Source organism: Rhamphochromis longiceps, linkage group LG3, assembly GCF_057381845.1.
Source record: "Rhamphochromis longiceps isolate RC_006_pf linkage group LG3, R_longiceps_female_GT1.1, whole genome shotgun sequence".
NCBI lineage: Eukaryota > Metazoa > Chordata > Actinopteri > Cichliformes > Cichlidae > Rhamphochromis > Rhamphochromis longiceps.
This window is the reverse complement of record NC_140559.1, coordinates 11074374-11096143: the sequence shown is the minus strand read 5'-3', so window position 1 is coordinate 11096143 and position 21770 is coordinate 11074374. Positions and strand designations below refer to the sequence as shown.

General features: G+C 42.7%; 1 long non-coding RNA gene and 1 pseudogene across 2 annotated transcripts; both read left to right on the top strand.

Annotated features, from left to right (window-relative positions):
* Positions 1–924: 924 nt before the first annotated feature.
* Positions 925–6907, top strand: LOC146672895 (uncharacterized; annotated as a pseudogene). The gene is made up of 4 exons (XR_014910693.1): positions 925–998; positions 6151–6192; positions 6301–6570; positions 6647–6907. The product of XR_014910693.1 is annotated as an uncharacterized LOC146672895 (transcript).
* Positions 6908–6993: 86 nt separating this feature from the next.
* On the top strand, positions 6994–20352 carry LOC146672894 (uncharacterized). The gene is made up of 3 exons (XR_014910430.1): positions 6994–7149; positions 20106–20180; positions 20295–20352. It is a non-coding gene; the product is annotated as an uncharacterized LOC146672894 (long non-coding RNA).
* The last annotated feature ends 1418 nt before the right edge of the window (positions 20353–21770 follow it).

The window sequence follows — 21770 nt, the reverse complement described above, 5'->3', positions numbered from 1 at the left end:
ACCTCACACTGAGCACATCTACTGCGGGTGTGGTGCCTGTTATCGACCCGGAGTTAGCAACATCCCCCAAAAACACGAAGAGGAGAGTCCTGGCCCCTAGCCCTGCCAGTGTAGCAGAAATGATGAGGATGATGATGCAGCAGCAGCCGTTCTTCTCTGCGTGAGTAGCTTCATGTTGTTCGAGTGTAATTTACGTTGAGCTACATGCAGCTGTCTTCTTGTTTGATGGCAGATGCTCCCTTCACCCTGGACAAAAAGGCTAAAATGACCAAAGAAAAAGTGGAAACAGTTAAACATGAGAGGTTTTTGGACAAAGTTTGTGTTTTTTCCATTGTTTAAGCTTCCAGCCAAGAGTGATACCATATATGCCCCATAGCTGCAGAAAAGGCTAACATTGTTATCTTTTTACAAAAAACCAGCTGAACATGAGAGGTTTTTGGACCAATTTTGTGTTCTCCATTCTTTAAGCACCGGTTCAGCACCGTTTAAGCACCGGCACTGTTTCAAAAGTACCGGTTTGGCACCGGTATCGGATAAAACCTAAACGATACCCATCCCTAGTTTTCACTGCTGCAGGATTCATGTTTCAGGTACATAAAGTTTCATTTGATCTTTAACGTGAGCTTGAGTTCAATTACATTTTATTTATTTAATGCTATAACACAGCAGCAGCTGTGGAAAGGTTCTTAAATTCACCTGAGAGGTACAGAAATTGGGAATCTCGACATGTTGAGCTGAGCACATGGCTGCAGCATCTGCAGCAGGTGTTGGGGGCGGATGATGTTCTGTCTTTGTTCACAGAAACTGCAGGCTGCAGCCCATTAAAGGTGCTCCGCCCTCACCGTGAATTCATCACAGTAGCATGGCGACTTTTTCAGCCAGCGAATCACTAAGTGTGCTACAGAGGAAGTGATGAAGGAGATGGTCTCGGGCTGTCGTCCAGACGTTTAGTCGACGTCCAGACGAGATGAAGACCCCATCTGTCTCTCCACTCCTCGGTAGGTCAAATATTCATTCACTCCAACACACACACACAAAGAGGAGGACACATTTCTGGAGACTTACCAACGCCCTCTGACTGCACACTGTGTCCAAGCTGTCTGACAGGATTTTGTACTTTTAATGGGTTGCTACATCCACCTTTTACAAGAATTTATTAGTTTATTCATTTATTAGTTTTTATTAATTTTGCCTTATGAAACTGCATCATTAAAGGAAGTCAAGTTTACATTACAACGACTTCTGCTTCAGTTTGTAAAATCTTACATTTCTGTGACGCTACAAAGACATCATAATTTCACATAATAACTTAATCATTCGCATGACATTTGTTGTTTTATTTCAAGATATTTTTCACCAATTTTAGGTTTGTATAAATATTTTTTAACAAACAAGTGCAAACAGTTCAGAAAAGTCCTAAGACCTTTTCAGATATTTCTTGCATGCCCCTTATTTAATCTTCTTCCACTAGAAGGTCTTTTATCATTCATTTCATGTGGTTTGGCTCACAGTAAGAAGGTCCTGGGTTTGAGTCCATTTGTCATGGTCGCACTGCCCAAAGCACAGGACTAGACTCAGCTGCAGACAAACCCGGACACACGAGGGTGTAGTAGAATCAAATGGATTATAGAAATCAGTGATGATACGCAGCCCTATGAGCAGCCTGGGCACGACAGAAGTGGATGTAGCTGTAATAGGAAAAGAACTATTGCTAACTTTTCTGTTAAGGCCTGATCCTTCTGAAATTCATAGCCAGTGCTCTGACACGGTGTCATCAATCTTTGAATGCTGAAAAAGCAGCAGTGTATCCAGAAAAACACATTATATTATATCAATTATTATAAATTTGTGCCAGTACGCCTAACTTTAAAAAGTTAGGCGTACCGGTACGCCCATGGCAAAAAGTTTGTCTAGAGCCCTGCTCCTGCACTTAATAAATACATGCTCAACTGTTTCCATAACACCACACCAAGTACACAATCCTGTCGAATGTTTCCCCTTCCTTCAGATTTAGATAATGGTATCTGTACTAGACTTGTAATCAAGACCGAGACCAAGTCGAGACAGAAAAGTCTTTAGAGTGCAGCCAGATGCTGCTTCGTTTACGGGCGTCAGGCATATATGTGTTTTTGCGATGTACTCGCGCAGCCCTCCTCACCGCCGTCTACTGTCTCACTCCTTTACTGAGAGGACAGACGCACGCTCCACTTGACTGACGCGTCTCTCACCCTCTCTGTTTTTCACATAATGATATTGTTCTATATCCTCGCATGTGATTGGCCACAATATAGAGGGACTGAAGCATAGCTGAGCCAATCTGTGATAGCTGAGCAGTGAAAGGAAATGAAATCTCTAAGCACGGCTGTTAGAGCTGATGCTTTTGAAATGACTGGTAGATTTATTAGGCTGTTTTGAGTTTTGTTCAAAAAAGAATGACTTCATATAGGAAAAATATATATCACATGTGCAGGACACCTTAAACTAGTTATTTTATTTAAGCAGCAAGAAAGAACAAAGTCGGGCCTGTATCAAGACACGAGGACTAAACCCCAATTCAACCAGACCCAGAACTGATCCGGAATTAAAACAGGACTACAACAGTTCAAAATCAGGACTACTGAGGACTTAACCAAGACAGACCCAGAATCAGAACTAGATGATAGCAGCACTAAAAATCATCATAGACCTGCACTACACTTGTTTTTTAATTCAAGTCCACTATTTTGATTCAGGAGTTTATATAATTATTTAGCCTTGTTGTGCAAACGAGCCTGCAGAGCTTAATAAATATAGAATTTGAAAAATAACAAATGGCATCTAAAAAGAAACACTAGGTACGAGACACATGTTCTGATGAGTTTTAACAACCATGTGACTAACATGTGTCTCACCTGCTCTTGTTCATCTCTCTCTCTCCCTCTGTGCTGACAATCAAGCCAAACACCAACAGTGTTACAACAGTTGAAACCAGATATTTACTCTTCAGATAAAAACACTTTTTTAATTGTAACATCAAATCAGACTAAATGTTTATTTTTTTAGGTTGATAAATATAAAAAACATATTTGTTAACTTTAAGAGTAAAGAGAGAAACTATCTGTATTTCTTAATTGCAAATGGCACCAAATTGAGCCACACTTATGGTTCTTATGGTATATCTCTTGATTTCCCCATGTCACAGAAACAGGGGCTGTATCCCAATCCAGGGTCTGCAGCCTAACGATCCTCAAGCGCCGCGTACTCAAAGACCGCTAAGGCCGGAAGTGCGAGGCTTGTGTAATGGGACGGTCTAGCCTCCGTTGTGCTGATACTGTTGTTTGTCAATAAAGTTAAAAAAAAAAGCCTCCGTTGCGCTGCCCAGGTTGCCTAGCAACCATGATACTAACAGCTGGAAACGTGTCATAGCTTTGTTTGACAGAGATGAAGGAGAACATATTTAGTTCATTTGTTTGTTTCTACATGAGCTTTGATCATTCTCTGTAAGATGAAGCTCAGCTACTGAACGGCGTATATTTTAAAGGCTTTAAAACCAAGTTAGTACAAACGTCACTAACGTCACATGACTTTGCCGACATGTGGCCAACAGGAATGTTTTAATGTTCTTCGTTATTAAACATTTGCACATAAATAAGTGACATAATATTCAGTACTTAAAGTTTACTCTTCGGCCGCTCCGCTTCTGCCGTCAGCCGCCATTTTTTTCTGCAAATTTATCCACACCCATTGCTGCGCTATGCATTCTGGGATATGTTGGGCCACGAAGTCTACACTGCCACAGCCTTAAACTTCAGGGAAATGAAGGACGCATTTCAGGGCCGCATTTCGAGCAGCCTTTGAATTGGGACAGGCTTCGGCGCGCCGCTGTGACGTAATCGGCCTTGAAATGCGGCCTTAAGGCTGCAGACCCTGAATTGGGATACAGCCAGGCTCTGTGTTTTGCCTTATATGCATCCACAGCTGTGCCACCAGTTTACTCACATGGACTCTACTAACCTATCAGAAGCTTCTTCAGCTCAGAATGGAATCGTCTGGAGTTTTCTTTTTAATTAACAATAAACTTAGTGCACATGTGCTCCTACATTTGATGAAAGTGATAAAAAAAATAGAAGCTCTGTCTCTTTATTCTGACATTTAACTAATTCAAAAGATATTTCAACATGTATTTATCTAAAACAAAACAAGTTTACTCTTTTTAACAGTAAAAATTGGGTTTTTTTGTTTTCTCCAGTGTAAATATCTGGTTTCAGCTGTGAATATCCTGCTGTGTGTTGAAGTTCCTCTGGTTTTGCATAGAAATATACTGAACAACATCCAAAGCATAATATATAAAATAACATCTACCTGAGTTTTTTTTAACACATGACCCTACGCTGTGTTCACTGCATCATTCCATGTTTGGCACTGATCACCACCTGCACTCATGTATATATCTTTCTACGTAGCACTTTTAATTCTTATCCCTACTTTTATTTTTTCATGTCTATTTAAGTGCTATTTATGACACTATGTTTGCACTGAAGCACCGCAGCAATTTCCTAATGTTGTAAACCTGCTCAACATTTGGCAATAAACCCCTTTCTGATTCTGATTCTGATTCTTTGGAAGAAGCTCCTTATGTCCATTGTTGTGTTCATCAGTACACAACTGAAACCGATTTAGAGTTTGTTTATCCATGAAGGGAAACAACTGAAAATATGAAATAAACACACATGTAGCTGAGACGCTCTAAAAAACAGCATTGTTGTTGTTTGGATTTTCATTTCGCCATTTGTTGAGTCACTCGAAGAGCAAGAAACGTAATATGGGTCAAGTGATCAGTTTGATGTCAATATTCGTGATACACAAACACAAACATGATATCAAACAGCAGCCAAAGGGTCCAGGGATTCCTAGGTTGGGGAAGGGCAACAACAATCCTCTCCAGTCACTAATGTCAGCACTTTGGAGGAACCAGGCAGGGATGGGTCCAGGGACATTTTTATACAAAAGAGGAAAGTGAAAAGCCAGGAACAGATACTGCGAACGAAATTACCATGAGAGAGCTGAGCAACACTGAAGAGAGTCACGCAACAATCCAGGGATGAGAAACGCCGACCCGCCATCTGAAATAGTCACCAGAGACCAAGGAGCAGCAGGTGATTAATTGACTGCAGATGTGTTGGCTGGTGGCGGGAACACACAATGAGTTTCCCCTTGGTAGAGGGGAAACTCTATAACTGCACAAAAAACTATTTTTGGCCCATCTTCCTCAAACACGTCTCTGCTGCTGAAACACCAGCGAGCACCGAGTTAAAAAAAACCACACATTTATTTAACTCACCTGAAATCGCACATCCACACTTCCTCCGCTCACACATGCTCCTCTTCTGCCACTCGTGCTTTCACTGCACTTCACACTGCCACACTCAGGGGTCCAGGGAGAGGTTCTCAGACAAGTCCGGGAATCTTTATACAAAGAAATATACAACGAGCAAAGTTTAGCCGAGGCTGCATGAACTCAGGGTGTTCAACGATCCAGCGATGAGACACTCTGAGCCACAAACCCTGAATACTGGCCGAGGAGACAGGACTAGTCAGAGCAGGTGCATCAAAGGCGGGAGCCCAATATTGACATCCGCCCAGGCAGGGAGGAGACAGCGAGGAGAAGAGAGAGGGAGAGCGAACACAAAAACAATTTAGAGTCAGCCGGAGAGACTCGGGGACATTGATGCAAAGGTCAGACTTCCTAGTTTTGTTATTTTGCACTTATTTTAGTTTGTTAAAGCCAATAATTAGTTCAGCATTCCCGTTTCTGAGTTCACATTTGGGTCTTTCCTCTGCCAGCCACACAGCCACCATGGCAGAACTTGACCTCATTATGGACCCAGCAGACTCACATTGTCTCCTGAGGAAATGTGTGCCCAGCTTCAGGGTTGCTGTCAGAGCGTGGTTTATTTAAAGACCTTTTCAACAGACACTTGCAAGTTATTTTTCTTGATGACTTCCTGTCGTCCACAACCTGTTCTGGGACGTTTCCCAACATGGAGTGTTTGGCTCAAGATAAACAAACCTCCATTTGGAACTGTTTCTGACTTTTAGTGACCTCTGACCTTTAGTGACCTCTGACCTTGTGACCTCTAACCTTTAGTGACCTCTGTCCTCCTGTTGCAGGTGTGTGTGTGCTGCTGCTGTCTGCACCGACTGTTTCTGCAGGTGAGTTGATGATGTGAAAACCATCAGTGAGACTCCAAAAGAACACAAATACACTTACTGTGTGTGTGTGTGTGTGTGTGTGTGTGCGTGTGTGTGTGTGTCCTCCAGTGTCTCTGTCTGTCAGTCCAAACCTTCAGCAGTTCTTCAGTGGATCTTCAGTGTATCTGAGTTGTGTTGATGATGGACAGACAGCTGATGGATGGACAGTGAAGAGGACCAGAGGAAACTTCACTGAGGACTGTGGAGCAGCTGGGTCAGAGTTTAGTAGGATTAACAGTTCCTTCTGTGTTCTCGATCTCAGTCTCTCCACTGGTGGAAATTTCCTGTGTGTAAGCTCATCTGGACATCAGAGTGATGAAGTCTCCATCAGTGTCTCAGGTACAGACAGATGTTCCAGCTGTGTCTCTGTTTCTGTCTGTCTCTGTGTCACTCTGTTTGTGTCTCTGCTGGACAGGCAAAGATGTGATCCTGGAGATTCCTGGATGTCACTTTGTGGTGTACACCCAAAGAGGGAGAAAGACGAAAGTCTCACTTCTTCAGAGATAATGTTACACTTGGATCTGGACCTGAAGGAAAGTGGATTCTCTCTAACGTCCAGCGGTCTGATGAAGGTCTCTACTCGTGTCATACTGATATTCATCCACCTTCTCCTCAGAGCAGACTGAGGGTCAGAGGTCAGGGCACTGACATCATTTCCTGTTTAAAGACAAACTAACCTGCTGACCTGATAATGAACTGACTGAATCATCTTCATCATCTCTCATCATCTCATCATCATCTCTCCTGCAGATCCTCCTCGTACCACAACCTCTCCTCTTCTTCTCACCACTTTCCCTCCCTCCTCTTCCTCTCCAGACTCTTCCTCCTCCCTTCCTCTTTATCTCCTGGTGCTCCCTGTAGTCCTGGTCCTGGTTCTGGTCCTGGTTGGAGGTGTGGTTCTGTTGAAGAAACTGAGAGGTATGGCTCACCTGAACTAACCAGGTAAACTTATTCACCTGAAGCTCTCTGAGGGTGACAGTCAGATTTTACTCATGAGGATCTGATGATCTACTCCCTTTTCTATGTGAGATGATGCTCAGAGCTGCCAGCCTATCTCCGCTCTACCGTCACATGTCAAGCTTTTCTTATTGTGGAAGTGGGGATGGTTTTAATACTCACAGTAGAGCTGGGCGATATAAGATTTTTTCATATCACGATATGTTTTTTTCATTTCAGGCGATAACGATATCTATCACGATATCAGCCAAATAACTATATTTGTAAGATTTAAATGTGCCGTTGCTCACAAGTAAAATGTGAAATAATCAGCAGCTTGTTTTGATTTAAATATTTATTTCCCATAATAAGTTCAACAGGGTAGATGTACTTAAGGAACATGAGACTTTTTCAGATAAATAAAGGCAAATATTGCAAACTACACAAAAGGCAGCCGCTAAAGCGTTTAAGTTTCAAAATAGAACAAACAAAACAGACTAAACTGTCAATTCCACTTAGAAACAAAATATTAATTCTAAAAATAAATCTTAGTTTGTTTTACAGAAGAACAGACAAAACTGACTAACTTTTGTCAATATCAAATAAACTGAGAACTAAAAGGAAATTCTCAATCTGTCCTTGTTGTATAGCTGAGCTTTTCAAACAGTTTTAACAGTTACTTTAGTCTGACAAAAGCCGAATGACGAATTAGCGCTTCCAGTCAGAGACTGAGCTGCACCGCTTTATTGTATTTCCAGACTTGCTTTCGGCACATTTACAGTGCAGCTGCTCTGTTTTTTGTCAGACTTGAAATAGCGGAAATACCTTCACACTACGGAACTTCTATGACTCTTCTGTTCGACAATCTCTCCGGCGTTGGAACCATCATCGGTTTTCTCTTCGGTCACGCTCGGTTGATTTTTCTCTAGTCGGCACACTCATTTCCTCCATACTAGAGGTTTTTTTTCTCCAGCCTGTGTATAAACCTCTGGTACACAGAGAACCAGTTGTGAAACTCACAGTAAGGAAATGGTCGGCAGAGACTGAAGAGGCCCTGAGGGACTTTTTCCGTTCTACTGTGTGGACAACCTCTGCAGCCCCCTGGAGGATGACCTCAACAGCATCACAGACTGCATTACGGATTACATGAACTTCTGTGTGGACAACACCGTACCCATCATAAAAGTATGGTGTTTTTCTAACAACAAGACATGGATAAATTCTGAAATTAAGGCTCTACTCAAGGAGAATAAGAGTCTTTAGATCTGGAGACAAACAGGAGCTGAGAGGTGTTCAGAAGAAGCTGAAATGGAAGATAATCAAATCAAATCAAATCAAATCACTTTTATTGTCACATCACATGTGCAGGCACACTGGCACAGCACATGCGAGTGAAATTCTTGTGTGCGAGCCCCACAAGCAACAGAGATGTGCAAACACAACAACACAAACGAGCAAAATACAAGAATGGCCAACCTGAAACTAATAAATATATGTACAATATATAATAGTGTATGCATTTCTGGATGTGTATACTAAATATTTTCCTACGTGTGTGTGTGTGTGTGTGTGTGTGTGTGTGTGTGTGTGTGTGTGGATGCACATTTTTACAAATTAAATAGTAAAAAAAAATAAAAATAAAATAATAATAATAATAATAATAATAAAATATATAAAATATACAGAGTTGAATATGTGCAAAACAGTGGCATTTATATACAGTGTGGAGTGCATAATGTTAAAGTTCCAGTAGTGAAGCTGAGGTGTCTATGAAGTGTTCAGCAGTCTGATGGCCTGATGGAAGAAGCTGTCTCTCAGTCTGCTGGTACGGGACCGGATGCTGCAGAACCTCCTTCCTGATGGAAGCAGTCTGAACAGTTTATGGCTGGGGTGACTGGAGTCCTTGATGATCCTCCCCGCTTTCCTCAGGCAGCGCTTCCTGTAGATGTCTTGGAGGGAGGGAAGCTCACCTCCAATTATCCGTTCAGAGCACCGCACTACTCGCTGGAGAGCTTTGCAGTTGTAGGCGGTGCTGTTGCCATACCAGGTGGTGATGCATCCAGTGAGGATGCTCTCAATGGCACAGTGATAGAAGGTCCTGAGGATGCGGGGGCTCATGCCGAATCTTTTCAGTCTCCTGAGAAAGAAGAGGCGCTGCTGCGCCTTCTTCACTGTTTTGTTTGTGTGTACTGACCACGTAAGATCCTCAGACAGATGTACACCAAGGAACCGGAAGCTGCTCACTCTCTCCACAGCAGCGCCGTTGATGGTGATGGGGGTGTGTACTTCTCTGCACCTCCGGAAGTCCACTATCAACTCCTTTGTCTTTGCGACGTTGAGGGTGAGATGGTTGTCTTGACACCAGTGGGTCAGGGCGCTGACCTCCTCCCTGTAAGCCGTCTCATCACCGTTGGTGATAAGACCCACCACTGTAGTGTCGTCTGCAAACTTCACAATGATGTTGGAGTTGTTAGTGGCTGTGCAGTCGTAGGTGTAGAGTAAGTACAGGAGAGGGCTCAGTACACACCCCTGTGGAGCACCAGTGTTCAGTGTGATGGGGGATGAGGTGATGCTGCCCAGTCTGACCACCTGGCGTCTGTCAGACAGGAAGCTAAGGATCCAGCTGCAGAGGGAGCTGCTCAGTCCTAGATCCTGCAGTTTCCTGTCCAGCTTCGAGGGAACGATGGTATTGAATGCTGAGCTGTAATCTACAAACAGCATTCTCACATACGTGTCTCTCTTCTCCAGGTGTGACAGGGCAGTGTGTAGTGTCAGGGCTATGGCATCATCAGTGGACCTGTTGTGGCGGTATGCAAACTGTAGAGGGTCCAGTGAGTCGGGTAGTGCAGAGCGGATGAAGTCCCTGACCAGCTTCTCGAAGCATTTGCTTACGATGGGGGTCAGGGCTACAGGTCGCCAGTCGTTCAATGAGGAGATGGTGGAGGATTTGGGTACAGGGACGATGGTGGCCATTTTGAAGCAGGCTGGGACTACAGACAGAGAGAGGGAAAGGTTGAAGATGTGCGTGAACACTCCAGCCAGCTGAGCCGCGCATGACTTGAGGACGCGGCCGGGAATCCCGTCCGGACCAGTAGCTTTGCGCGCGTTCACCTTCCTGAAGCACTTCCGCACATCCTCCTCAGACACAGTGTGCGCACTGACGTCATCCGCGGTGCGCACACTGTCCGGTCTCATGGTGTTCGCTGTGTCGAATCTAGCGTAGAATACGTTTAGATCCTCACACAGAGAGGCCGTGGTCTGCTGTGTGCTGGTTTTCCCTCTAAAGTCTGTGATCGTGTTTAGTCCCTGCCACATACTCCGAGGGTCGTCAAACTGTTGCTCCACCCTGTCCCTGTACTCACGTTTGGCTGCTTTGATCGTCTTCCGGAGTTGGTAATGTGCGTGTTTGTAGTCCGATGTGTTCGCGGAGGCAAAGGCGGTGCTCCGTGCCGCCAGTGCCGCGCGAACATCTCCGTTAATCCAGGGTTTTTGATTTGGGAAAGGCAAGGAAAGGAAAACTACAGGAGGAAGATGGAAGAGCAGCTGCAACAGGACAACATCAGAGGTGTTTGGAACAGCCTGAGGACAATCCCAGGACAAAAACCAGCCCCCCAGGCTGCAGGAGACTTGGGGTGGGTGAATGACCTAAATAAATATTTTAATAGGTTTGATCAAACACCCACCCCTCCCACAGCATCGTCCCCCCTGCTCCAATCTCCTTCATCTTCAGGGACTGCCTGTCCTTCATCTCAGGACTTCACACCTCCCAGCTCCCAGTCATTACACCCACCCCCGGCTTCTGTGGACTCCAACATACACCCCCCTCCCCCAAAATCCACTCTTTCTATTTCAGCACTTCAAGTGAGGAACGAGCTTCGCAAGATCAAGATCAAGGTGCAGAAGGCTGCAGGTCCAGATGACATCAGCTCCAGGCTCCTGAGATGCTGCGCAGATGAACTGTGTAGCATCCTAGGTTATCTGTTCAACCTGAGCCTGTCACTGGGGAAAGTACCACAGCTGTGGAAGACCTCCTGTGTGGTACCGGTACCAAAGACCTCCCATCCCAAGGACCTCATTAGCTACAGGCCGGTAGCCCTGACATCGCACCTGATGAAGACCCTCGAGAGGTTGGTTCTAAACCATCTGCGCCCCCTGGTGAGGTCTTCATTGGATCCGCTGCAGTTTGCTTACCAGCCTGGCATCGGGGTGGAGGACGTCATCATCTACCTCCTGCACCGAGCTCTGACTCACCTGTCAGCAGAACCACCTGCTGATCAACGCCGGGAAAACCAAGGAGTTGGTGGTGGACTTCCGGAGACGCAGACCCACCACACTGACACCGGTGGACATTGAGATAGTGGACTCTTATAGGTACCTGGGTGTTCACCTGAATAATAAACTGGACTGGAGCCACAACACTGATGCTCTTTACAGGAAGGGTCAGAGCAGACTCCACCTGCTGAGGTGGCTGAGGTCATGTGGAGTCCAGGGAGCGCTTTTAAAGACCTTCTATGACTCTGTGGTGGCATCTGTCATTTTTTACAGTGTGGTATGTTGGAGCAGCAGTTTGAGAGGAAGAGGTTGGATAAACTCATCAGGAAGGCCAGCTCTGCTCTGGGATGCACCCTGGACCCAGTGCAGGTGGTGGGAGACAGAAGGACTCTGGTCAAAATAACATCTCTGATGGACAGAGTCTCCCCCATGCATGTAGATGTTGCTCCAGAGCTGCTTCAGTGACAGACTGCTGCATCCTCGATGCATGAAGGAGCGTTTCTGCAGGTCCTTCCTCCCTGCAGCTGTCAGACTGTACAATCAGAACTGCTCCCAACAAACACAGATGTTTACATCAGCGCTGTAACTGCAATAAGTTAATTAACCGATTCACACTACAACCTGGTTTGCCTCTTATCTGTTGTTATATTTTATTTTATTTAATAACTGTACAGTACTCTGTATATAGTAACCATTGTCCTTAAGAAAAAATATGTAAGAAAAATTGTGTATGTTTCTGTTCTGTGTCCTGTGTACTGTTTGTTTGTATATTTGTCTTTTTGGCTGCTGTTACAACCAAATTTCCCCTTGTGGGACAATTAAAGGATTATTCAATTCTATTCTATTCTATTCTATTCTCTATTACCCGGGCAGCACGGTGGCTGGCTGCTTCCCAAACAAATACACATGTGCGGCTTGGCACTTGTGCTGTACGTAACAAGTCATGTGACGTGACGCTGCGGCTGTGATTGGTTCGACTCTGCGTTACCTAATTTGGATCGGCTGTTCTTCTTTTTTTTTAAGAGGACAAGAGAGATGAGGTCTATCGCAATAGTTTAATTTTTTTATTGAGAAAAAGTTATTTCGCAATACATATCGTTATCATTCTATCGCCCAGCTCTAGTTCACAGTCAGCTGTAGTCAACTCTAAGACTTTAGAAGAAGTCATGAATCTTCACAATGACACAAACTAACAATCATGATTGGTCTCTGATGAACTGAGTGTTGGTCAGCGTGAAGTCTGTTTGCTGAGAGTTTCAAAACTCCAAACAGTGAACTGAAGTGCTGCTCTTACCATTTTAGTGATCAGGCTGGATTAGGATTTGGTCCACCTGAACTAGCTTATACAGGCAAAGGATGACACAGTGTATTTGAGAAAAAAGAAAGTCCTAAAAAAACACCGAAACATGTCTTGAACCCATGGTTTTGAGTTTCTTTGTGGGTTTTTAATCTCCATTTCTGTACACATTATTTGAGTTTTACTCTATCAGTCACATTCTTTCTGTTTTTCTTGATGTCAATAGAAGTATAAAAATGATATTAGTCTGTCTTCCATCAGTCTTTATTTGTATTCTGCCTCGAAGTTCCTACTTCCTAGATTATTTTTCCGTTGAGTCTCTGTGTATCTTGATTATGCAGTAAGCAGTCCCCCTCTGTGTTCCTGCTTTTGTTCTCCTTGCTCCCCAGTTTAATTGTGTCAATTTTCTCTTATCTCCTTATTCTCCTCCTGTTTTCTTTTGTTTTTTTGTGGTTCTTTGTGTCCTGTGTTTAGTTTATCTTCCTATTAAGCATTATGTTTTCCTCACTTTCTACATGTCCTGCATCTGGGTCTAAATCCTGCCTGCCACATACTATTTGGCATATCAAATATTTATTAAAATTCAATCCATCCATTAATTTTCTCCTGCTCATATGGGGCTGGGTCACGGGGACAGCAGCCGAAGCATAAAAGCCTTCATGAACTCAGGGCAAACTGCATCCACCCTGCAACCAAGGAGTTTTTTGACCAGCTCAGTGACCTAACCCTGTTGATGGGCAAGTTGTGCCCATCATCCCCAGACTCTCAGTTGACAGCCCAGCACCTGCTTTCACCCTAGATTCGCGAACATACAGCCACAAATCTGATGATACGATTACACGTGCATTTATGGACACCCTTATGTTCTGACATGGTGTTCACCATCACTCTCACTTTTCACAGAACGCCGAGCCATCTGGAATACAGGAAGAGCTATGTCAGCTATGCACTTTTCTTTCTTTTTACTACAGCTCAGTGTTCAGCACCATAGTACCAGACATTCTCATCACCTTCATACCCCCCACCACCTACTCCTGGATCAAAGACTTCTTAACCAACTGAACTCAATCAGTTGGTCCACCTCTCTCAGCCTGCACTAAGAACGCAAAACACTGGGTCAAATGACCAAGGACCATGACACTTCAGGAGGCACGACAAGTCCATTTCCCTTCCATTATAAATGTACAAGGTGTGGCAAGGGCGTAGATTTGGCGTGGACGGAAGGGACATGTCCCCACCAATATCCAGTGATTATTGAATTGTCCCCACCAATAATTTGATCTCTGCGAGTAAAGAAAAACAAAACCGATAGAAAGAAAAGAAAAACCCCGATCAACGTCTCACCCAGCGGTGCAGAAAGAGTTAAATTATGTTCTCTCCTACATCATGTGACAAATATGGCCAATGTGATTGGCTGTGCCTTTCAGGGAGCTCTGTTTAGTTTTAGCAGCGGCAAGCCTGCGCTGCGAGAACCTGCAAGGAGGAGAGGAGGAACTATTTTTATTTTTGTATGATACCTGATTTCTATGGAATATGGCTGAAATAAACTAAATGATTTAAAAGCATGTAGAATAGGATATGTAGGCAAATATATTCTCCTTTTTATTAAGAAGCAAAGACAAAAAGGGAAAAAATCAGAATCAGAATACTTTATTGATCCCTGGGGGAAATAATGTTTTGTTACAGTGCTCCATTAGAAACCAACATAAACCAACATTAAGACAAGACAGACAATACGCTAACTAAGAAAGAAACCGGGCAGGGTTCAGCGGTTGAATCATCCGTCCCCACCAATGCCAAAACCAAATCTACGCCCTTGACGTGTGGAATCTGTCTGCCCACAACACCAACACCCTGCTAAAGAAGGTCCAGGAGTGGCTGCACTGTCTTCATGTCCTGAGCAAGAATAACCAGGAAGCTGCTGCTGGCATGTTACTGCTCCTCAGTCTCCTACTGCCTGAGTGTTTGGTAAGCAGGGGCCACTACTGAAAATAAGGCTAAGAAGGTTATTAGCACTGCTCAAAAAACAATTGGTACACTCTGCCACCCGTGGAGGCCGCCACTTGTTTGACCCCGATGCCGATATGCCAAAATGTGAACATTGGCATCCTCAAAAGAGTGACCTTTGTCCTTTAGATGCAGATACACAGTGGAGTCTTTTCTTCACTGTGAGAATTCCTCACTACACTGTACAGCATACACTACGTAACACACTACTAAGTTTGTGTTACGGAGTTTTGTCTCTAAAATTGAACCAGTTTGTGTCTAAGTGTGTGGCTGGGTCTGCAGTACACTGGGATGTTGTACTTGGAGAAAAGTACAAGTTTATGTACCTGAGTTTATCTGATAAATATAAGGGATGGCAGTGCTGTTCCGTTTGTCTTTCTGCTTCTCCCTAGTTGGTTTCTGTGTCACATAGATTAGGGCAGGTAATGCCCTAATTCCAGACTTGGAAAGGCAGTTTGGTGCATTTATCTACAGTGAGTGATTAACATACAACAAGGTGGATTGGTGCTCCAAGGAAGGTTTAAGAGGAGAATGGAACAGTTAGCTCAACTTCAATTGCAGGGAACACAAGTGGTTGGTTCCCCACGGTCAACTCGAAAGGAGAGAGATGGGTGACAGATGAGATCATTAAGTTATGGGCCTGTTCTGAATAATCCTGTCGGTGTAAGTTAGAGGACTTGTTCTGGGTGCAGATTGAACAGGTAGAAACATATTCACAGACATCCTCAGACAGGGATTTCCACCAAAACCACCATCACAGAAACGAGATTGAGTGATTGGCTCATGGATAACGTAAATTTTGGGGTCTGGACCCAGTGGATTTAATTAGCTCTTTCTCTAGTTTGAACATGGGAGGAGGCCAGGGGTTCCAGTTCCTGGGTCAGGTTCAGCCTGTAGAGCTTCATGGATGGACAGGATGGTGGTCTTGGACGTTGCTCAGTGATGGAGTATTGGCGGTTCAGTGCGTCTGGCTTGATATTCTCAGAACCGGGTCTGTAAGTGATGGTGAAATTGAAATGAGAAAAAACAGGGACCATCTGGCTTGCCAGACATTGAGTCTCATTGCAGCTTGAAGGTGTGCAAGGTTTTTGTGGTTGTGCCACACGATGATTGGGTGTCCCGTCAGAAGCTCTCTATGCCCCACAGGCACAACTCAGTCCAGGCACTAGAACCGCTGGCCTCCTCTCACATCGACACTAAAGCAAGAGCAAAGAGCCCACACCGCATTTTTCACAACAGATTGAAGGTCAAATGCACCCATGTGCTTTTTTTCTCATTGTCTCTTCACTGGTGAACAGAACTGCCCCCATATCAGAGTCTGATGGGTCCACTTCCACAATGAAATGTTTGGAGAGATCTGGTTGAGAGAGAACAGGAGTTGACGAGAAACGCTTGTTGAGATAGTGAAAGGCCACAATAAAAGTCTCTAAAGTCTCTGGTGACATGGCAGTAAAAGTTATCAAAACCAAAGAATCAGTGCCAGGGCTTGCGGGTCTCAGGAGTTGGCCAATCTCTGTCCGCTTGCACCTTTGTCTGGTTGGAAGGGAGATGCCCCTTTTCAACTATGTAACAAAGAAAGGAAACAATGAAAATCACATTTCTCTACTTTAACAAACTTGTTCTCCAATAATCTTTCCAATACTAAGCACACATGATCTTTGTGTTCATCAAGAAAAGATCAAGATATCATCTAGGTAAGCAAAAACAAAGGGATGGAGAAAATCTCTAAGGAGTCTATAAGTGACTTGGAGTCATTTTCGACCAGGATATGTCCCTCAATGCACATATTACACAGAAAAACTAGTTCATGCATTTATTATTTTCAGGCTGGACTACTGTAATTCATTGTTATCAGGACATCCTAAAACCTCCCAGAAAAGCCTTCAATTAATCCAAAATGTACTGACAGGGACTAGAAAGAGAGAGCAGATTTCTCCTGTTTTAGCTTCCCTTCAGTTTTCAGGCCCCTCTTCTGTGGAACCAGCTTCCAGTTTGGATTCAGGAGACAGACACTATCTCTACTTTTAAGATTAGGCTTCAAACTTTCCTTTTTGCTAAAGCATATAGTTAGGGCTGGACCAGGTGACCCTGAATCCTCCCTTAGTTATTATTATTAGATCTTTATTCATCCAGGTAAAAAATCTAATTTCCAAGAGAGACCTGCCATCGTGGCAACAAAAGTCAAAATACACATACCACATAAGTATGTGCAATATCCCATACAAACACGTGAAAAATATACAAAAGAAGATCAACTTAAGAGTGACATTAAAAACAATCACACTGAGTAAAAGAGTTATTCTCTCATTCACTTAAGACAGACTTAAAATCTCCCAAGTTAACCAATTCTGACAACTTCAGTATGTTGCAGTAGGCACAGGCTGCTGGGAGACTCCCATGATGCGGGACCACTGATTTTCTTTCCGATCCGATACCGAAGTAAAATTTAGGGTGGTATCGACGATACTGATCCAATACAGATACTTTGTACAAAAACTTATTTTATTTATTGTCTCTTTTATTGTATCTCAAATTATAGCATCATAATGATTACAGGACATCAGTCTACTTGTTCTTTTTGCTTATTAATAATCATGTCTATGTCTATCATGTCAGAGGTGGGGTGCCCCCAGCCTCTCGGCCTGGGGCTCGGTCACTCAGGCACAGCTGGCTGCCGGCGGAGCTCACGGGCGCGTCACTGCAACCCCCCCTGGCTCCTGCTCCGCGGCTGCTGAGTGAGCCCTCATCTGGGACTCTCCTCAGCTCTTACTGGGACAGTGGCGCAGCTGCCCCTCTGTTGGTCTTCCTTGGTCTCTTGTGTTCTGGGGGCCTCTGGATGTCTGGAGTTTTGATCTCCTCCATACCTGCTTCATGCCCTGGAGGACGGGGCTGTGGCCCCCCCACACCCTCTAGCAGATCATTACATGAAGGAACCTTTTAAAAACAAGCGCGTCCATGCTCACAGGTGTACACACGGGTGATCACACCCACAAACTACACCCTTTTTGGCTCCTACCTCAAAGCACACTGTGTGCTGTTGATCTTATGTGCTGCACAATAATGTTTAATATTTAGTATTTACTGTCATATTCCCATATATCATTGTGATGTTGTTTATTCTATTACTCTTGTTCTCTTCGGCTTGTTTTCTTTTTTCTTTCTCAACAGGTGATCCAGGTGATCGATATATGCATTTTCTTTTCTTTTTTTTTTTCTGCCCATTCTGTTGGTTTTTGGTTTTTGCCCTTCTCCCCTGTCTCTCTTCTCAGCTCTTTCTCTTTCTTTCTCCCCTTCTTTCTCCCAGTCAAGTCTGTCCCGTATTCAGCAAGTGAAACTAAAATAAACAATAAAAGGTGAATCAAATGGACCATTATGGCAAGGCTGGGATGGTCAATTTGGTGAAGTAAATCTGTTGGGCATCTTTCTTTGCCTTTAGACAATAATTCTGATGCAAAAGAGCCAAACGGGACAGGCACAAAAAAAAATCATCTCTATATGATTAATAATCATATAGAGATGATTATTATACAGCTGTATTTTGCACATCTGACAGTATGTTTGCACTGAAGCACCGCAGCAATTTCCTAATGTTGTAAACCTGCTCAACATTTGGCAATAAAACCCTTTCTGATTCTGATTCTGATATGACTATGAAAGGTGGAAGAGGAAGTAGTTCCTTCCAGTTTAGATGATCCGAATGATATAGCTTCTTTCCACTGTGTTCCTGTTAATGATAAACTACAAATTTACCCAAAATTACTAAAATATAGATATTTTATTATGAGAATCGATTCTAGAACATAAATAACTGGTTTTCTGAGGAATCGATATTTCAATATCCATCCGCGCATCACTAGTTTTCTTCTTCAGTCACCTTAGAGAGTGATATTATACCCCTTATGTCAAACAGAGTGATTTGTGGCCCCAATAACGTTTTGTGGCCCTAGGAAGTAATAAAGTAATAAAGGAAGTAATAAAAATATGATATTCATAAAAATATGATATTCATCAAAAAATATGCTAGTTCATAGCTCATTGCTTTTTTTTCCCCTAAAAAAGAACTAATTGGTTATTTAGAAAGTTTCTTATATATCAAATAGCATTTTTTTATTTTTAAGCCATTAAAAAAGTTTTTACTTTTTATGCTCAAAAAACGCCATCTGGTGGTGTGTGTGTGTGCGCGCCCGTGTCTCCGGACCGTGCTGTGTGTCTCAGGCATTGAAATGCAGTTTAAATGCTTTTCCTCCATGAATTAAAAGAGCTTGTGTTCTGTCCTCACTAAGTGTTGTGCGCGTGAACGTAGACGCAGCTATACAGACAGCTAAACACTCTAAATCAAAATCCAAGGAACAGGCCGATGTGTTGAGTTGGATGATGTAATAAGGAAAAAGTGTGAAACGGTTGACAAAACCAGAAATAAACTAATAAAAATGTTGCATCAATATAAAATATAACAAACACACCAGTAAGTCACATATTCAAAAATATGAGCACAATATTTATCTGCTTATTGAGTGCCCGAATAAAACATCAAAGGAAATCACGCTCATGATCAAAATGTTAAAGAAACCACATGGCATATGAGCTAGCTTAACCTTACTAGCTTAGGTTATACATGCATTCAAATTAAATTCTAACAAACGATATCACTCCTTCACAACAAATAATAATGCACACAAGTCGTCTCAGTGATAACAAACAATATTACTTACAGATGATGCCGTTTATCAACTTGTGAAGGCATCGATGGCAACAGATTAACAGAGTAGGAACTGCCTCTGGCTGGATCAGTAAGAAATACACAAAAACAACCACTAGAGGGCAAACTGCAGAACAGAAAATACCTAATGCCAGCATAGCTTGAGTTTAAAATATTCATGTCCATGTCTATTATTTATTTTGTTATCCAGTAAAACCCTTTAAAATTAAAAAGAAAAAAGATTTGCACTTTGGGGCAAATTTTCTTGTGTGATTAAATTCAGTTAATCAAGATGAATTAATTACCAAGACTCTAATTAATTAGATTGACAAATATACCTAATAATTACCTGTACAAACCTTTGACCCAAAGCATGTAATTAATTAACACAAATGTATGTATTTTTGCTTTAATGATGATGCCGACTCTCAGAGCAAAGCCAGTGAGAATCAATAAGGGAATCAAATTGATATGTGATACCAATAATGAATCACTACATTCTTATCAATTCACATCGCTAGTAACTTGCTATATCAACCAGTACGACCTACAACTACTCCCTGACCTATTCCACCCCAGCTTTCTCATCTGATCTAGCACTACACCGTAATGCACCATTACATACAAGAGGCGTTTTGAGTCTGATTTTCCTCTCCTTCTCAGTCACCAAGACTTCACCTGCTCCTGAAGAAGTGACCTATGCTGATATCAACATCAGACAGAAGAAGAAGAGGCGAGGTAAGCTGAGTGTAGGCGCTCAGCTGCCATTTTGGGAAGGTTAGAATGAATTAAAGTTACTGTGCAGTTTATCACAGGAAACATGTTTCTGTTTGATCTCTGTTTATCTTCCAGAAATCCATTCTCTTGATCCAGATGCAGTCTACTCTGCTGTGAGGACACACACTGCAGGTACACAATACACATACACAAAATTATGAAACATTTGAAATTCAGTTCAGTTTATGGGGTTAGATAAAAAGCTGTAAAACTAATTAAGCTTACATCTGTGGGATGATTATTGGTAATTTTTTCTCTAATGATAAAAATTTTATTTGTGAAGAAGTTCATGAAGTCATTACTAGTTAACGTTAAAGGGATGGTTGGCTCAAAAGAGCTCTGACTGTTTGTCAGCCTGGCTACAGAGCTGAAGAGAAACCTGGGGTTGTTCTTATTTTCTTCAATCAGTGATGAATAGTAAGATGTTCTGGCTTTGCGGAGGGCTTTCTTATAAAGCAGCAAACTATTTCTCCAGGTTAAATGATGATCCTCTAGATTTGTGACACGCCATTTCCTCTCCAGATTACGAGTCATCTGCTTTTGGATATGTGTTTGAGAATTATACCACGGAGTCAGGTACTTCTGATTTGAGACCTTAGTTTTCACAGGAGCTACAGTATCCAGAGTCGTACGTAGTGAGGAGGTGAAATTATTAACAAGATAATCGACCTCTGTTGGGGTAGCGTTCAGATAGCTGCTCTGCTCTGTGTTGGTACAGGGCATTGAAGATGATAACAGTGGGTGAATTATATTCTTAAACTTAGTTACAACACTTTCAGAAAGACATCTACTTTGATAAAGTCTACTCTTTACCGCTGTGTAATCAATTATTGTAAATGTAAATGTTATCAGGAAATGATCAGACAGGAGAGGGTTTTCAGGAAACACTGTTAAATGTTCAGGTTCGATGCCATATGTTAAAAACAAGATCTAGAGTGTGATTAAAGTGGTGGGTGGGTTCTTTTACATTTTGAGAGAAACCAATTGAGTCTAATAACAGATTAAATGCCATGTTGAGGCTGTCATTTTTAGCATCTACATGGATGTTAAAATCACCCACAATAATTATTTTATCTGAGCTCAGAACTAAATTACATAAAAAGTCTGAGAAATCAGACAGAAACTCTGTGTAAGGCCCAGGTGGACGATAGATGATAACAAGTAAGACTGGTTTCTGAGTTTCACAGCTGGGGTGGACGAGGCTAAGCATCAGGCTTTCAAATGAATTAAAATTCTGTCTTGGTCTTTCATTAATTAATAGGCTGGTGTGAAAAATTGCTGCCACACCTCCCCCTCGGCCTGTGCTTCGAGGTTTCTGGTAGTTAGAATGACTCGGGGGTGTTGATTCATTTAAACTAATATAATCATCCTGCTGCAACCAGGTTTCTGTAAGGCAGAGTAAATCGAGTTGTTGATCAATTATTAAGTCATGTACTAACAGAGACTTGGAGGAGAGAGACCTAATATTTAATAATCCACATTTCACTGTTTTACTCTTTGGTTCAGATGTGGATACTGTATTGTTCTTTCTTTGTAATTGTTTATGTTTAA